Genomic DNA, 17,539 nt, shown 5'->3' on the forward strand with positions numbered 1-17,539 from the left:
TTTTACTTGGCACAAACAAACTGCTCTAATCACAGATTAAACGTTTTAGTGTGTTGGAGTTTAGTAGATTTGGAGAAGGCACCCATTTTAGCCAAATGTTTACCCTATTTCATATATGCACACACCAGAAAACATGAAACTCCCAGTGTTTACAGGGGTAAAAGCCACAGTCTACCTTGGCTGAACCTTTGAAATCTAAAGATGGATATATGCAAATGAGAAGTCTTGTCTGGCACTCAATAAGTGGAAAGGAGGCTGTTCAATCTGAGTGGAAGAAAAGAAGCAAAAAAAAGTTACATTTTGTTGTTTTTTTTATTTAGGTTGATCTGACATCTGGCTCTAATTTGCTTTCCATGCTGAATTTTTTTCACTCACTTCATATCGATCCAAAATCTCCATTTAAAAAATCTTGCATTTTTAAAGCAATTACATAAGTTAGAAGATAAAATGCTATTGTAAATATCTGCACACTAGAGGGCACTAAAATATCCTAAGATGAAATGCACTTAATATTTAACCTTAGATGACTTTCAAGGAAATAATTATCATAATTTCAAAATCCTTTGAAAACAACAGGAATAATAATAGGATTAAACATCATTGTAAGTATTAGCTTTGAAAAAATTAGTGTACTATTATTTTTTAAATGAAAATTACATTGGATTTTCCTAGTAAGTAATGCATCACTGAACATCAGTGTCTCGGGATATTTTATAGGAAACTCTCAAACCGTTTCTTATACTTAAACTTCTCTTTTTTGAAGTTATAATTACCAAACTGATTTTAATTGGTTTTCCATTTTGATCCATAATAGTAACTTTTCTAACCTTCTTGGTATAATCACATCGATGTTTATAATGTCATTATATGGTCATTGATCTACCGTTATTAGTTTTGAGAGGCATCAGCTATCTATTGGATGGATGGCTAAGGTTCAGAGCCACCACATTCAAGTTTTTATTTTATAGCTCGGAAAGGTGCTTAAAAGCATAAGGATTTTTCAAATAGCCAATAACATATTTTCAACAGTTTTTTTTTTCCTTTTTTGTGTGTTTTTTTTCTTTATCCATTGTACTTTTTCTTCTCAGTACTTAGACATTCATTCTTAAATAGCTTCTCAGAAAACACAGACTTTTTTTCCCCTTTACCTTCTAGCTTTGTGAATCAACTGCCAATAAGAAAAGGCAATTAGAACATTGTGTGCTAAGGAAACATGTTCTTTGAAGTATGCATATGAAAATGTTAAAGGAAGAGAACTTAATAATAAATGAAAAAACAGCAAGCCGAAAGATGACAAAAATGATAGAAAAACAAAGACATGAAAGCTTTATTTTATATGTATAGGTTTGGAGTAAAAATGTTTGGTTTTGAAAATTGTGAGCAGAAATAATTTCTTTTATCTGGAAAATAATATTTAGGAAGTTTGGCTTGAAACATGCTCATAATAGTCCACACATTCAAATGCATCTGTATTAGTCCATTCTCATGCTGCTATAAAGAACTGCCCAAGACTGGTAATTTAAAAAAGAAAGAATTTTAGGTGACTCATAGTTTTGCATGGCTAGGGAGGCTTCAGGAAACTTAAATCACAGTGGAAGTGGAAGCAAACACGTCCCTCTTCACATGGCACAGGAGAGAGAAGTGTTAAGTAAAGGGGAACAATCCCCTTATAAAACCATCAGATATTGTGAGATCTCATTCACTGTCATGAAAACAGAATGATTCATGATTCAATTACCTCTGATTGGGTTCCTCTCATGACACGTGCGGATTATGGAAACTAGAATTCAGCATGAGATTTGGGTGGGGACACACCCAAACCACATCAGCATTCACTGTTTTTAGTTACACAGAAAACAAACCTGTGAATACACCAGTTGATATAAACTGTTATGTGTCATGAAAAAGATTTTTCTATATATTGCCATATCCATCAAATATATTCTAGTGGTCATTAACACCATATAAAAGAATTATGTTGTACTACTATGTTCTCACACTGCCAATAAAGACATATCTGAGGCTGGGTAATTTACAAAGGAAAGATGTTTAATGGACTCACAGTTCCACATGCCTGGAGAGACTTCACAATCATGATGGAAGGTGAAGGAGGAGCAAAGTCACATCTTATATGGCAGCAGGCAAGAGAGTGTGTGCAGGGGACCTTCCCTTTATAAGACCATCAGATCTCTTGAAACTTATTCAATATCATGAGAAAAACATGGGAAACACCTGCTCACATGATTCAGTTACCTCCCACTGGTTCCCTCCGATGACATGTGGCAATTATGGGAGCTACAATTCAAGATGAGATTTGGGAGGGGACACAGCCAAACCATATCACATGTCTAGTCCTAAAAGGCTATGGTAGGTAACATTAAAAAGATAATCAGTATTAACAAACATATTATGAAAGTAGCTTATAACCCCTATTTTCTATGCTTAGGTATATTCTTAAACATCATAAGGAGCATTCTACGGTGTTTTTTACACTTTGTATTCTGGAGCCAACCTGTCTGGGCTGGAATATTGGCTCTGCCTTTTACTGGTGGCATGAGCTTCAGCAACTTGATTAGCAACCGTATGGACAAATTCCTCACTTGTAAAATGGTAATAATAGTAGAATTGTTTTTTTAAGAATGAAATAAAATTATTCATAGAGTTTAGATCAGTACTTAAATGGTAGTATTTAAGTGTTTGATATTTAAGGAGTAAATTAATCTGAATTAATGAAATGTTGAGTTATTATCTATATTTAGACAAATGGCAATTTATATACTAATAATATATATACCTCCTTTGACAAATCTTGTTTTCCTAATTAGATGGCAGTTAATTGAAGTAAGCATAGCAAAGTAAGATCCTATCACATAGATTTGCTTATATATTTGATTATTAAATGCATTCCAAAAGCACTGAAAAACACTTCATTCTTTAATCATTGGTAATTTTCTGTCTTTACATTTAGTTTACACTCTGGACTTAAAAACTTAATCATTTGATTACAGATCATACAAATATGAATTTCAGTCCATCTATCAGAATCTAACAATAATTCTGAAATCTTCCATTCCTCATAGCTCATTGCTGGCCTCTCTTGCATATAGCACTTAACACAGGTTGCCTAGAGTTAAAATTATTTGCATACATCTATCTATCTATATATATATATATATATAGAGAGAGAGAGAGAGAGAGAGAGCGAGAGAACCTTCAGTAAATCATAATCTTTTTGCAGGATGAAGGTCTTAACCTCAGTGATGGTAGCCCCTGCCTGATCAGGACTGTGGTTGCTGAAGGAGGGACCAGTTACAGCAATTTCAATAAATAAGACAACAGCAATGAAATTTGTCATGTTGATTGACTTTTCCTTTCACAAAGGAATATATATATACACCTGTGTACCCTATGACCTTCAGACATGTATAACTAGAGGTTGAAATAAGTGAGATTTTTACATCGATTTTCAGTATTTGTGTATATTTGTATGTGAGCGATGGTTTTGAATTTTATATTTAATTTTCCTCTAATATCTGGATTCAATAGAAATTAAAAATGTGCATTAATATTAGCATAGCTAGGCTACATGCTATGGAGGACGCAGATGAAGAATATTTACAGGAGGTCATAGGTAGAAAGACCTAAATGAAAATAATTTCAACTTAAGGCAGTGTGTATTCAGTATTACACATAATAGAGGCCAGAATGAGCTATGGAAATTGGAAGATGAGAAAGGTATTTTTAAAGATGATGATGTTGAGACGGCATGTAGATATGGGGAGAAAAATAATTCATGCCAAGACGACCAACTTGGTCAAAGATAAAGAAATGGAAAAATGTAAGACAGACTTCAGTTATAACCATGTCAGTTACACATAACCAATTAAAGGTATAACTTGGAGATATTGCAGGTTTGGTTCAAGACCACCACAATAAAGCAAATATCACAATAAAGTAAGTCACACAATATTTTAGTTTCCTAGTACATGTAAAAGTTATGTTTACACTATAGTCTATAAACTATACAAGAATATTATGTCTAGAAAAGCAATGTATATATCTTAATTTAAAATATGCTAAAACTTCTAATGATATTTTGAGCCTTCAGTAAGTCATAATCGTTTTGCAGGAGGAAGGTCTTGCCTCAATGTTGGTAGCTGCTGCCTGATCAGGGTTGGGTTGCTGAAGGAGAGGCTAGCTATAGCAATTTCCACAAATAAGACAACAATGAAGTTCGCCATATTGATTGACTTTTCCTTTCACAAAAGATGCCTCTGCAGTATATGATGCTGTTTAATTTTACTCATAATCAAACTTTCTTCAAAATTGGATTCAAGTAACTCAAATCTTGCACTGCTGTAGCAACTAAGTTTATGTAATATTCCAAATCCTTTGGTGTCATTCAATAGTGTTCACAGATTCTTCACCAGAAGTAGATTCCATCTTATGAAAACAATTGCTTTGGTTATCCATACAAAGTTACTCCTCATCTTAAAGTTATATTACGAGATTGTTGCAATTCAGTCACATCTTCAGGCTCCACTTTGAATTCTAGTTCTCTTGCTATTTTAAACACAGCTGTAGTTGTTGCCTCCACTGACGTCTTGAAACTCTCAAAGTCACCCATGAGAGTAAGATTTCTTCCGAACTCATGTTAATGTTGATATTTGACCTCTTCCCATGAATCATATATGTTCTTAATGACACCTGGAATAGTGAATCCTTTCCCGAAGGTTTTCAATTTATTTTTTCCAGATTCATCAGAGGAACCACTATCTATGGCAAGTATAGCCTTACAAAATGTATTTCTTAAAGAATAGGACTTGAAAGTCAAAATTACAGCTTGATACTTTGTACTTCGGAATGCCTGTTGTGTTAGCAGGCTCAGCAACATTAATCTCTTTGTACATTTCCATCAGAGCTCTTGAGTCACTTACGTGCATTGTCAATTGGCAATACTATTTCGAAAGGAATCTTTTTTCCTGAGCAGTAGATCTCAACAGTAGGCTTACATATTCAGTAAGCCATGCTACAAACATATGTGCTGTCATCCTGGCTATTTTCTTCCATTTATATAACACTGGCAGAGTAAATTTAGCATAATTCTAAAGTGCCCTAGGATTTTTGAAATGGTTAATGAGCATCAGCTTCCACTTGAAGTCACTAGCTGCCTTAGACCCAACAAGAGTAAGCCCGTTTTTTGAAGCTTTGAAGCCAGGCATTGACTTCTCTCTAGCTATGAAAGTCCTAGATTGCATCTTCTTCCAATGGAAGTCTGTTTCTTTTTTTCTTTTTTCTTTTTTCCTTTTGTTTTTTTGATAGAGTTTTTGCTCTGTTGCCCAGGCTGCAGTGCAATGGCCCAATCATCTCAGCTCACTGCAACCTCTGCCTCCTGGGTTCAAGTGATTCTCCTGCCTTAGTCTCCAGAGTAGCTGGGATTACAGGCACCTGCCACCAGACCTGGATAATTTTTGTATTTTTAGTAGAGATAAGGTTTCACCATGTTGACCAGGCTGGTCTCAAACTCTTGACCTGAGGTAATCAACCCACCTCGACCTCCCAAAGTGTTAGGATTACAAGCGTGAGCCACCATGCCCAGCAAGAAGGCTGTTTCATGTATGTTGAAAATCTGTTGTTCAGTGTAGCTACCTTCATCAATGATTGTACCTAGATCTAGGTATCTTGCTGCAGCTTCTCCATAAGCATTTGCTGCTTCATATTGCACTTGTGTGTTATGGAGCTAACTTCTTTCTTTAAACCTCATGAACCAAGCTCTGCTAGCTTCAAACTTTTGTCATGTAGGTTCCTGCCCTCTCAGACTTCATAGAATTGAAGGAAGTTAGAGTCTTGCTCTGGAATAAACTTTGACTTAAGAGAATATTGTGGCTGACTTGATTTTCTACCCAGATCACTTAAACTTTCTCCACATCAGCAGTAAGCCTCTTCTGCTTTCTTATCTTTCATGTGTTCATTGGAGTAGCACTTTAAATTTCCTTCAAGAAGTTTTCCTTTACATTAACAACTTTGCTAACTGGTGCAACAGGCTTAACTTTGGATCTATCTTGGCTTTCACCATATCTTCTCACTAAGTTTAATCATTACTAGCTTTTAAATTTAGAGTGTGACTCTTCGATTTATTTGAACTCTCAGCAGCCATTGTAGGGTTTTTAATTGACCTTTGAGTCTCAGGGAATAGAAAGGTCTGAGGAGAGGCAGGGATGGAAAATGACCTGCTGATGCAACAGTCAGAACATACAATATGTATGAATTAAGTTTGCTGTCTTATATTGATGAGTGAAGTTTGGAGCATCCCAAAATAATTACAGTAGTAACACCAAAGATCACTGATCATACATCACCATAACATGTCTGATAATAATTATAAAGTGTGAAATATTGGAAAAACTACTGAAATGTGAGACAGAGACATGAAGTTAGCACCTGCTGTTAGAGGAATGGCACTGATGGTCCTGGGGGATACAGGTTTGCCACAAACTTTCAATGTTTAAAAAGCATAATATCTGACAAGCAAAATAAGTCAAAGCATGATAAAAAGGTATGCCTGTATATATCAGGGACTGTCCTAAATAGATTGTATATGTTAACTCAATTAATCCATAGTGATCCGAAGAGGTAGACACTCTCATTTTTTTAAGTATTATATTTAAGAAAATTGAGGTATGTAGAATCTTTTTCATTGTATCGGGTTATCAGATGCTTATAATTCTAAAGGGAGGAAGAGAATGATATGAGAAATAAATGAAAGATAAGTTTTGAAAAGACATACATGGAAAAGCCATATTACAGAGCATTTAAATATCCTTTTGTAACCTATCTTTATTTCTCTGCTGTCAACCCCCACGAATCCCCTTATATTTTACACCATAATCCCGCTATGTTGAATGCCTTTCAATTCCTCAAATAAACCTTTTTTTGCTCTTAATTCTAGGTGTTTGGAACTGCTATTTCTTTAACCTGGAATACTTTCTTCCCACAAGCACCAACATAGTTCCTTCTCATTATTCTGGACAATTTAGATGTTACTTTTTTTTTTTTTTTAAGAAGCTACTTTTGATATTCCCAGTGGCTTTCTGGCCTGTGCTGAATTCTGTCTCTTGGCCTTGAGCTGACATAGCACTCTCTGTTCTCCTTTCATGGAGACTACCACACTTTCGGTGCAATTGCATGCTACATTGTGTCTTTCTCTAGACTTAAACATTCCTGAGGACTGAGATCTGGTCCAGTTTATCCATTATGGTGACTCTGTATTAATACAGTTAAAGTAAGACCTGGATAAATATTTTGGGGGATTTTGGGTTTCTGTATGTAATAATAAAAGTAATTTTTGAGATGATCAGTGATGTGTACATATCTGTATTTTGGAAAAATAATATTTTTGGTGTGAAAAAAGAGAAAGACTAGATAGAAATACAAAGAAGGAGGTGAATGCTGGGACATTTCAAAATTTATACATGTGGTGGAAAAGTGTATGTTTTATTATTAGGTGCTACAGATTTAAAGGCATTTTTATTTGTTGCTTTTGAGCCCAGAATATGCTTATCTTTATTTTGGTTATTGCATTTGATTTTTCTTTTAAGAAACATATTTTTCCATTTTAAACCATAACTCAGGCTTGGGCCAGTAAGTTTCTAGCACAGCGATTGTTTCAGAAATATACATAAAACTAAAGGCCGTGAACATTACCCCTGGGGACTTTTCTACATGCTGCATAAAATGCCTACCCCTTTTTTGTCAGATTAACCAACCTGAGGGAATGTGAGCCTGAATCTACCTATCTGCCAGTAGTCACCATTCTTACTCTGTAATTGGAGTTGGCCTGATGGTATTTCCACAAACAGTACAAAGTAGAATCAAGGGACAGAGAGATTTGATGCCCCTTCTGACATTGTATAATTCCTGGACCCATACATATCAAAGATCATATGGCTTTCCTTGACTTACTCATTACAGGTGTTAGTAAATGCCTTTTTGTTTTTTGCTTAAAATAATGTGAGTTAGCCGGGCGCGGTGGCTCACGCCTGTAATCCCAGCACTTTGGGAGGCCGAGGCGGGCGGATCACAAGGTCAGGAGATCGAGACCACGGTGAAACCCCGTCTCTACTAAAAATACAAAAAATTAGCCGGGCGCGGTTGTGGGCGCCTGTAGTCCCAGCTACTCGGGAGGCTGAGGCAGGAGAATGGCGTGAACCCGGGAGGCGGAGCTTGCAGTGAGCCGAGATCGCCCCACTGCACTCCAGCCTGGGCGACAGAGTGAGACTCCGTCTCAAAAAAAAAAAAAAAAAAAAAAAAAATAATAATAATAATAATGTGAGTTGATTTCTTCTTACTTACAACCAGTAAAGATCTGTCTAAGGTAAGTTAAGGAGTGGTTAAGAATGGAGAAACGCCATTTCTCTGAAATAAGAAGAAAGAAGAAAGACATAAAGGACATTACGAAGCAATTTTTCAGGATTCATGCTTCATTTTTTGTTATAATGTTTTTTCCAGAATAACATTGAAATTACAATATAATTGTAATATACTGCTATCACAATTTTTCTAAATTAATTTCATTTATAAAACATATTGGATGTTAATTTCATACCATTTTTGCCTATAAAGATAAATTTTCTAGATGTCTGAAATGCATTCTTTTTCTATCATTGTTTCACCCAGTTATATTTTTATCCATTTAATGTTATTTTTGTCTCAGTGCTAATTCTACACTTTGTGTATACATCACCTTATTACATTTTGACAACTGAATTAAGTGATATATTGAAGTTTACAGTTGTAAGTTATTGATAACTGTGTGAATTCCTGAGTTTATCTAACACACTAAATACTAATACTATTAACTACTTTTGGTTTTGCTTTTGATGATGCTGTACGTCCACATTTAAAAATGTATAAACACGTACATTTAACCTCATATTTAGAAACAAGGATTGTAATATAATAAATATTTTTTTCTCAAATAAGTGCATTTTTCAAAATTTTAAATTCCCTTAATTTTTAATCATGAAAAACATAAGTGGACATTTTATTTCAATGAAATAAATTCATCACATATCTTTATTGTTTTTCACTTCTGTGGATTGTAGAATATAATTTATTGACTTCACCCAAGTAATATTCAAGCCTTCATTAGATAATATTTAGACATTTCATATACAAAAAATAAGATTTTGTTTCTCATTAGGAAGGAAATATGAAAAATATTGCTCCTCGTGCTTCTAGCAAGTTTTCCGTAGAGTTGATAGCACTTTGGCATAATTGGCATTTATAAATAACTTTAACTATATTTTCTGTCTCTGAAAATGAACTTCATTTAGTAATAGTTTTTGATACTTGCATAATATATAAGGAAAATATATATAAATTATAAAGCACAATACTGTTATGAAGTTAGATTATTATGAACTATCTACTCAATCTAAGAAGTAGAAAATTTACAGTAATTGAGTCTGTCGATTAGTCCCTTCCCTAATCCTTCCTCTACTTCCTCCCATCAGATACTCTACATGATTTTGTAAGTTAAATATGCCCAAGAAAATAGTAAAATTGTATAATTTAGGTAATTATATAACTTCTAATTTAGTGTTTCTTAGAACAACTATTATATGGTGGATAGAAACGACATATTATTGTGAATTTACATTTAATATTTTTTTATTTTTTAAGAGAATACACCATTTTTAAATGATCGGAAATTCAGGGTTTTCATTTCTCTACATATTGAATCACACTATGGAATTTATAGTAACATAATAACAAAACAATGACTTTCTCTTGACTTTAGGATAGCTTGTGAATAGCAAACTTTGAAATATTGGAAAATATATTACTTTTCTAACTTATGTTGTATATTGATATTCTTTGGAAAATTTAACAGGCATGCAGTTCCTGGTTTAACGCAAATCATGTATTTGCCCTCAAATTTTATAAATTCCCGAGTGTATAAAGTGCTTGAAGTTAAACACGGTCTTAGATTTTTAATCTAAGAATATGTTCTGCTTTACCTGCCAAAGTAATTTGAAGGAAACATTTTGATTTGACAATGAAGTGTTCAAACAGCCAGAAATCTAAAAAGAAATCTGCAAAATGTATAAAACTTGAAAATTAAACGGATTCTTTTTAGTTCTGATCTATATCTTGGGATTATTCATGTCACCTTTAAGAAATTTATGAAGGATCTGATGACTTTCTTACAGTATGTCTTTATTATTTTCTAATTATGTGCATTGTGGAAAATTCTCTGTCGATTATTCCCATGTCATCAAGGAACAATGTTACTCAATTACATAACAACATCATTCATTCAGTGAATGGATATTTTATTAAAACCTTATTTATTAAGCTCATACTCTCTATCAGGCTCTATTCCAGGCTCTGGCAATCCAGTGGTGAACAAGACAAATATGTTCCCCTTTGGAGCATATATACTCTTAAATTTGCTAGTATCAGCAAATCTATCCAACTATTTTTTTAAAATTCTGTATTAAAGCAGTAATATAACTTCCAAATATAAAATATCATTTTTAGTTTAAAATTTTATCTGAATTATTCTTAGATTGTAAAGTCTAAATTACCTCTATGTTAGGCCAACAATTACTTTTGGAAACATTACGTCATTTATTGTGTAATGCATTAGAAGAAATCAAAGGTGTTAATGATATTCAAGAAATATGTAGAAACAGTCTCACGCAAAATGTTTGAATTAATATAGGTATGATTCTAAAAAATGTAGATCTTTATTAAGCTAATTTGAGAGAGTAAATAGGAAGTAATAAGAATCAATTAAAATATTAATACTATAACTTAATTTTCTGGTCTATGTGGGAGATTATACTTTCTAGACTCGACATTAAGGATAATTTTATTTCCTAGACACCTTTAAAGAATTCATAGTTATATTCTGAAGAACTGCATTGAAGAGAAGTAGATTTTAATGCTTACTTGCACTTCACATTCCTGCTTTTATAATTTTTATGAATTCTCATTGAGGCATATACATATTCTTAATTATGTCTGTGACTCTATTTCCCTTGGAAAAGTGGCTAAGTAGAAAGATTCTTATTATGATACTGGAAAACTTTTCTGCATTATGTGATATAAGAATCACAAAAGATTCAATAGCTTATGAAAATTTAATTTGTTAATGTTCAACTTGTTTCAGACGTGGTAAAATACGATCAAAGTGATCTAAGTAGAAATTTTTTGTTTGGGAAAAAACAAGTATAATTGCCTCATACTTCAGAAATACAGAGCACATATACACATTAGTTAACTGTTTATAGAATACTTTCTTCATGTAGATAATTTGGTTGGCTTAATGTAAAAGAAAAAGAAATTGATTTAAAAACATGAAAATAATTATAGAGTCTAAAAATGTTGGCAATCCTTTCCTTTCCTCTGGTTCCATACCCTTTGACATGTGACTCTGTGATCCTTGTAACTAAAAAGTCAGAAGTTTTCAGAAACTGTGAAATTAACCTAGCCTTTTAACTTGTTTAGCCAATAAGATGTTGATATGATTGTGCGCTATCCTTGCTCTATGCCTCAAAGACAATGTGTGTTTCTCTTGTGCCTTTGCCCTTGCAGTCGTGAAAGCATGGCCAGGCTGCTCTGGTGCAGGATGAAAGACAAGGAACTGAGCTGACTCAGCCCAGTCACCCCAGTGCATTTTAACAGCCATGGAACATGCAAAAATGTGAGTTGACCCAGGTGAGAACAGCAGTACTGCGTAGCTGATGACTGCAGATGGATGAGCAAACAACTATTACACATTGTAATAGTTATCTGGGGTTTTGTAGCTATTTGTTATGGATGATTACTGTGGCCTTAGCAAATGACTTAAAACTATTTAATATTTTCAACACCTACTTTAAATTTTTAAGGGTCAAAGTGCAAACAAATTAATTACCTGAAGAATGCTCATATAATCAGTCTTTCAGATTTTGTATTCTATGTGGTTGAATCATAGTATTTGTTTCCTTTGCACAATATGTTTCCAGATTTGTTCTTCAACAACTAAGCAATAACTTATCAGTAAAGGGTGAAATGAATTAGTGACATAAGAAAAAAATTAATAAAAATGTATATAAGCCTATGAAAGATTGCAAATGAATACAATCCCTCTTTTGGAATGAAATGAAGTTTGCCTGAAACACAGAACAATTTATTCTTGATTCACATTTCCTTTTTTTTTACTAGATTATTTTCCTATTCTAGACAGAAGTAAATAATAATAGGTTCAAATATGTTTTAATTAGAATACTTACAGTTAGAGAAAACCTGGTTCTGGTATGTCTATCTTTTTAGATTTTATTCAAAAGTCACAAATGCAACTAACATGAAAATTAATTAAATTCATGTTATTTCATTCATATATTAAAAAGATGAAAATGTAATCACAGAGATATTCACATGATGGATTGAAATGGCAAAAAATGCAATTCGAGTTTTAAGAACCAATAATTACGGGGACTTCATGTCCACATTTCTCTTTAACTTTGGATTCAGCTTTCTGAGTGTCATCTCAAATCTGGTAATTAGAAACTACATTTGTAAAATATTTCCATGAAATATTAATAATTAACCCATTGGAGAGCTCTCCTTTAAACCCTAAACTACATGTGAGAGAGTTTATCAGTGTTGACCCCTGTAATTCTATGGTGGTTCAAATAGATACATAATTTTAATTTAGCTCAACTGATTGGAGAAATAACATTATTTTATTCAAAAACAACCAAATAGATAGTTCAAAGTTCAAAGCTATCTGAAGAAACCTGTCCTCTCTCTAAGTCAACATTTCTTTCAGGCTGTTATTTTGGTAAGGAACCTACTGCTCAAGGGTTGACATTAGTTTGGTAGTGAAAATAGTAGATAATAAAAATGGTTTATTTTCAGATATATACCAGTGAAAACTATTTTCTCTCTGTTTTTCAATCTCTTCTCTTTTTCATTTATCTTATTCTTAAAATTTTGGCTATAAAAATGTTTTCACATTTCTTCTTTTTAAAAATAGCCATCTCCTATGTATTTGGTTTTCGGCACCTTTAAAGCGTTTGCCAATTTCTACATTGCTATGTGATTACCCCTTCTGACAATTCCTTGTTTTCCCTTTGGATTGTGCTGGATTTTTATGCTTTGCTTAGCTATCTTAAGCATAATGTAGACTAATTCAAAAACTATGTCATTTTTATTTGTATGTTGGCAAAAAAAAAAAAAAAAGAAACCTATTAGAAATGCTAATGCTTGAAATTTAGAAAAAGAATTATTTTTATTCATAATTTCAAAATTATTAGCTAATTTAAACAATGCTTCTTCAATATCTTGTTATAGTTACAAGTTACAGTCATGTCTCATAGGGCTCTTAGATCTATAATAATAATAATAGTCATCATTTATTATTTCTTTAATCCATTCTAGGAAAAGTGTTAAATCAATTATTTTATAAAGTTGATCTTACAGAGTTATTCTTATTTTAGAAATGTGGCAGATGAGGCTTAGAAAGGAAGAGCGACTTTACAAAATTTATGGCACTGTTAAGTAGTAGAGGTAGGGTGGCTGATTCTAGAACCTATTTATACCTATTATCATCAATCACCACTGAATTTCCATAGTTTTTTTTTTTTTTTTTTCTGTTAAATTTCAGCATCATTTCTATAGCCTTCCAAACAAATGTTGTATTTAGGTTTTTCTAATATATTCATTTTATGAATTGTAAGCCAGGAAGTCTTTATTTTTGTAGCATTTTTCATAGTATATTATAGCAACAGCCTCAATTGCAAGACTCTCAAGTGTCAGCGTGCTATTTCTGGCTGGCAATATTCACTAAAAAAAGGCCAAATGGAAGTTGTAAGATTATGCTAAATTAGGAAAGAATAAGTTTCTGCATATTTTCAAGCTGCAAAATGATGCAGAAGAATGTCTTTAAATGTTGACATTAAAAAAAACCCACCATATGCAATAAACATAACGTCATTCAAATAGACAATGTTTAGTTTTTCAATTAATGATTTTCATGCCAGAGCAGACCCATAGCATTGCTTGACTAATTTTAATAAAATTTACCAGAAATCAAAAAGGTTGCTCTAATCCTAGTTTCATCATGCGCTAGATTTAAAGAAAGTCATTTGATTTTGTTAGAGCCTCAGGGCCTCATCTGTAGAATTGAGGTTGTTATAATCTCTGTACTTAATTATCTGTCACAAGTATATAGTCTATTCAAATCAATTCAGTAACAGGAAGTGATCATCTACCATCAGCAAAATTTAGAAACTACATAAATGAATAAAACTCTATACTTATCTTAAGAATTTCATGGTCTCTGATTTCAGTAGACATTGAAGTACATAAGTGCAATCGCCTCCCAGCTGCCTGTTACAGATCTTGACCTCCCATGTTTTGAAGAGTGATTTGTGCAGCTTCCTCACTGGCTCTAAGAGAAAGTACTGTCTGGGATTTCATCTCATTTTTCTCTTTGTATAGACTAAAATGCAGATGATTCGCAGCTCAGTGTGGACCACGCCAGAGTCCAATGGCCAATGATGGCGTACGACGTCCAACAGCAGAGCAAATGATGGAAGGTATCACTCCCTGAATGACCTCACAAAGCACAGCTGCCTGTTTATCCAAAACTAACTGAACTGTTTCATGAGAGAAATGCACTTACTTGTGTCTTTTTGTTATAGCTATCCTAAATTATCTTTCACCTTAATTAATACAATATTTGAACTAGTACTACCAGATGACAGAGAATGGAGAAGAAGAGAAGTAGGAACTAAGGTTGACGATATAGTAAGAAATCCAGACCTTTAAGAGGCTCGGATGTCATTAAAAATATTACGAAGGCAAATAAAGTCAAAAGTGAAAAACAATTTTAACTATGAAAAAAAGCAACTTTTTTTTTCATTTGTAATTTTCTTCAAATGGCATAAGATGCCTGGTAGAGAGGTCAAATGATAGTTCAGATACAGGATGACACCCTGAAGTATTCACCATGAACTAGGCAGGCAAGAACATTTCATCTTGCCAGTTCCCACAGAAAATACCAATATGTTATGTTGACATGTTCCTGCTGAACTTATAAATCTTGGAAAACTAACTTTTAGCACAGTGAAAGGGACAAGCCATCCATGGATAATATGATAACTAGTATAATTTTGCCCAAACTAATAATTCCAACAGTAATCCAATTTAGAGATTGGGACATTCAGTTCCGAAAGTTATGGCTTTTACCATACAGTGGACTATCATTGTCTGGCTTTTTGCTATGTGAAGAAATCAACTCCAAGTATCAGTCAGGTAGTGATAATTTGCAGATTCACTCAAGTGAAGGCAGAGTTAAAACTTTTCTCCTTGCACATTCTCCTACACAGTTTTCTTTGTGGTCCTCTACAAACAAGGATAGTGGAAAAAACAAGGGGAGTGAACCTACCGTTAAGTGGATGTATAGAGAATCCCAAATTATCACTTCTCTTCTTAAAATAACAAATTAAAGCTAGGAAAGTGTATAGAACTATTTACAGCAAAACTTGTTTTCTGTTTTCCTCCCAATATGACAATTTCCCTCTCCTTATTTAGAAATTTCTAAGATAAGGTGGCCAACCATCCTAATTTGCCCAGGACAAAGGGATTCTCTGGATTTAGGGCTTTCAGTGCTAAAACCAGGCAAGTTCTGGGTAAAAAGTGAGAAGTTGTTTACTCTATTCTAGGGCAGAGAGAGGGAGAGCAATGTGATACATTGAGAGCATTGACAATGTCTACATTTACAATAATCTCATTTTTAAGTGTATTTCAGTCATAAAACCTTTGTTTACCCTTCTATTCTGAGCTTTGTGACACTGAGGCTGGGACTCTGAAGATTGCATTTTTCCTTTGTCACCCAATTCCATCTGTCACTAGCGGGGAACTAGAGAAGAAAGGATATTGGAACAGGAAGAGAGAAGAGATATGCTCCCTCCTATTTATTGGTGCTATTGTCAATATAGCCCAAGCAATGATCTTTCACCTGTGTAACAATAGCTGGTTCCAGGTTTTGAGACTTTTAAAATGAACTTCATTGTGTTCTCTCATGTGTATCCACACATGCTGGACAACACTATCTATCTCATCAATTTTAGCCCCAACCCTCTAGGGCCCTTCCTTGGAGCTCTTAACTTACTAGCATCAAGCAGTGCAGCAACCCTTCCTCAGAGGTTTGAGGGCAAGCTCTTCCTGGCCCCTCCCATAAGCTTCTAGATGCTGATCATTCTACTTTCTACAGCTAGTAGCTGCTTCCTATGGTTTCTGTCTTTACATTACCTCAATGTTCCTTTTAGCTTTATCAGCCCTCCACACATGAAACTAATCACTATATTAAATCCTCTTCTGAAGTATGTAGCATAATTTCTATTTCACTGCCCAAACCTTGACTGATGCAAGCAGTTATTTAAAATTAAAATAAAAATTTTTATAAGAAATATTATTAAAAGATTTCATACCTAAACTGTCAATAAAATATTTAATAGTTACAAAGCAACTGACTTTTAGCTACAATTGTTTATTGTATCAGGTTGCTTCCAAATATGATTATAATTTCCTAATAACTATGAGATCCTAGTGTCAGAAAGTCTAGTTGTAAACTTCAATATCTCATCAGATATATGCAGAAGGAATTGAAGTAAATTTATCCTTTTAGCTGACTAATATAAATGTATTTGGCTTACTTTTAATAAAATATTAGAAAATATCCACTTGTTTTCTGCTGTTTAGTTGTAAAGATGAATAATTTATTTCTAGAGCACATTTAGGTTGTGTAGCTTATTTACTATTTACTGTATAAACATAAATGAAACCAAAATAGAAAATTAAACAAGGCTTTATCCTGAGCTTTGTGACACTGAGGCTGTCAAAAATAGTGTATGATCTTTAGTGTTCTCTATTAAAAATTGTTTGTCTTATATATTCATATGGATATATTTTACCTTTTTCTCATAAGCATCTGTATGGGGTTAATTGCTAACATAGAGGGCCTACTACTCCAGACACAATTATAAACCTTTTTCTTATCAATTAATTTCATTACTCAGCCAAGGTAGAATTATTATTTCCATGCTACAATAGAGGAAATGGTGCACAGAGAGGTTACATTACTTGCCTAAGGTCACAAAGATTGACAGAGCTAGTAGCCAAACCTAAGCAGCCTAGATACGTAATGTATGTTCTAAACTACTGCAATGCTGCTCCTTACCCAAGTGGACTCTATAATTAATGGTTTATATCTGTACATGAGCAAAAACATGAGTCAAAAACACTCATCATTTTACAGAATCATACTTCAAGTAGGCAAGAATGTACACAACAAAATAATGTCATTCATCTTCCATGAGAAGTAAACAAATACCTTTGTTTGAACTTACCGTTATTCTTTATGTAACAAATTCTAAATGTACACAACAAAATAATGTCATTCATCTTCCATGAGAAGTAAACAAATACCTTTGTTTGAACTTACCGTTATTCTTTATGTAACAAATATTTTTGTTTCTGG

General features: G+C 33.4%; 1 long non-coding RNA gene across 5 annotated transcripts in view; it reads left to right on the forward strand.

Annotated features, from left to right (window-relative positions):
* Window positions 1-17,539, forward strand: part of LOC105473272 (uncharacterized) — a 240,510-nt gene that overhangs the window by 69,425 nt on the left and 153,546 nt on the right. For 3 of the 5 annotated variants that reach the window (XR_011609007.1, XR_011609009.1, XR_011609008.1), the window contains exon 2: window positions 11,605-11,727. This is a non-coding gene — a long non-coding RNA (uncharacterized lncRNA). Of the gene's footprint in view, window positions 1-11,604; window positions 11,728-14,496; window positions 17,406-17,539 lie in introns of those variants that run through there. The other 2 variants (XR_982129.2, XR_982130.2) reach the window with 2 other exon arrangements.

This window comes from Macaca nemestrina, chromosome 10 (assembly GCF_043159975.1).
Source record: "Macaca nemestrina isolate mMacNem1 chromosome 10, mMacNem.hap1, whole genome shotgun sequence".
Lineage (NCBI taxonomy): Eukaryota > Metazoa > Chordata > Mammalia > Primates > Cercopithecidae > Macaca > Macaca nemestrina.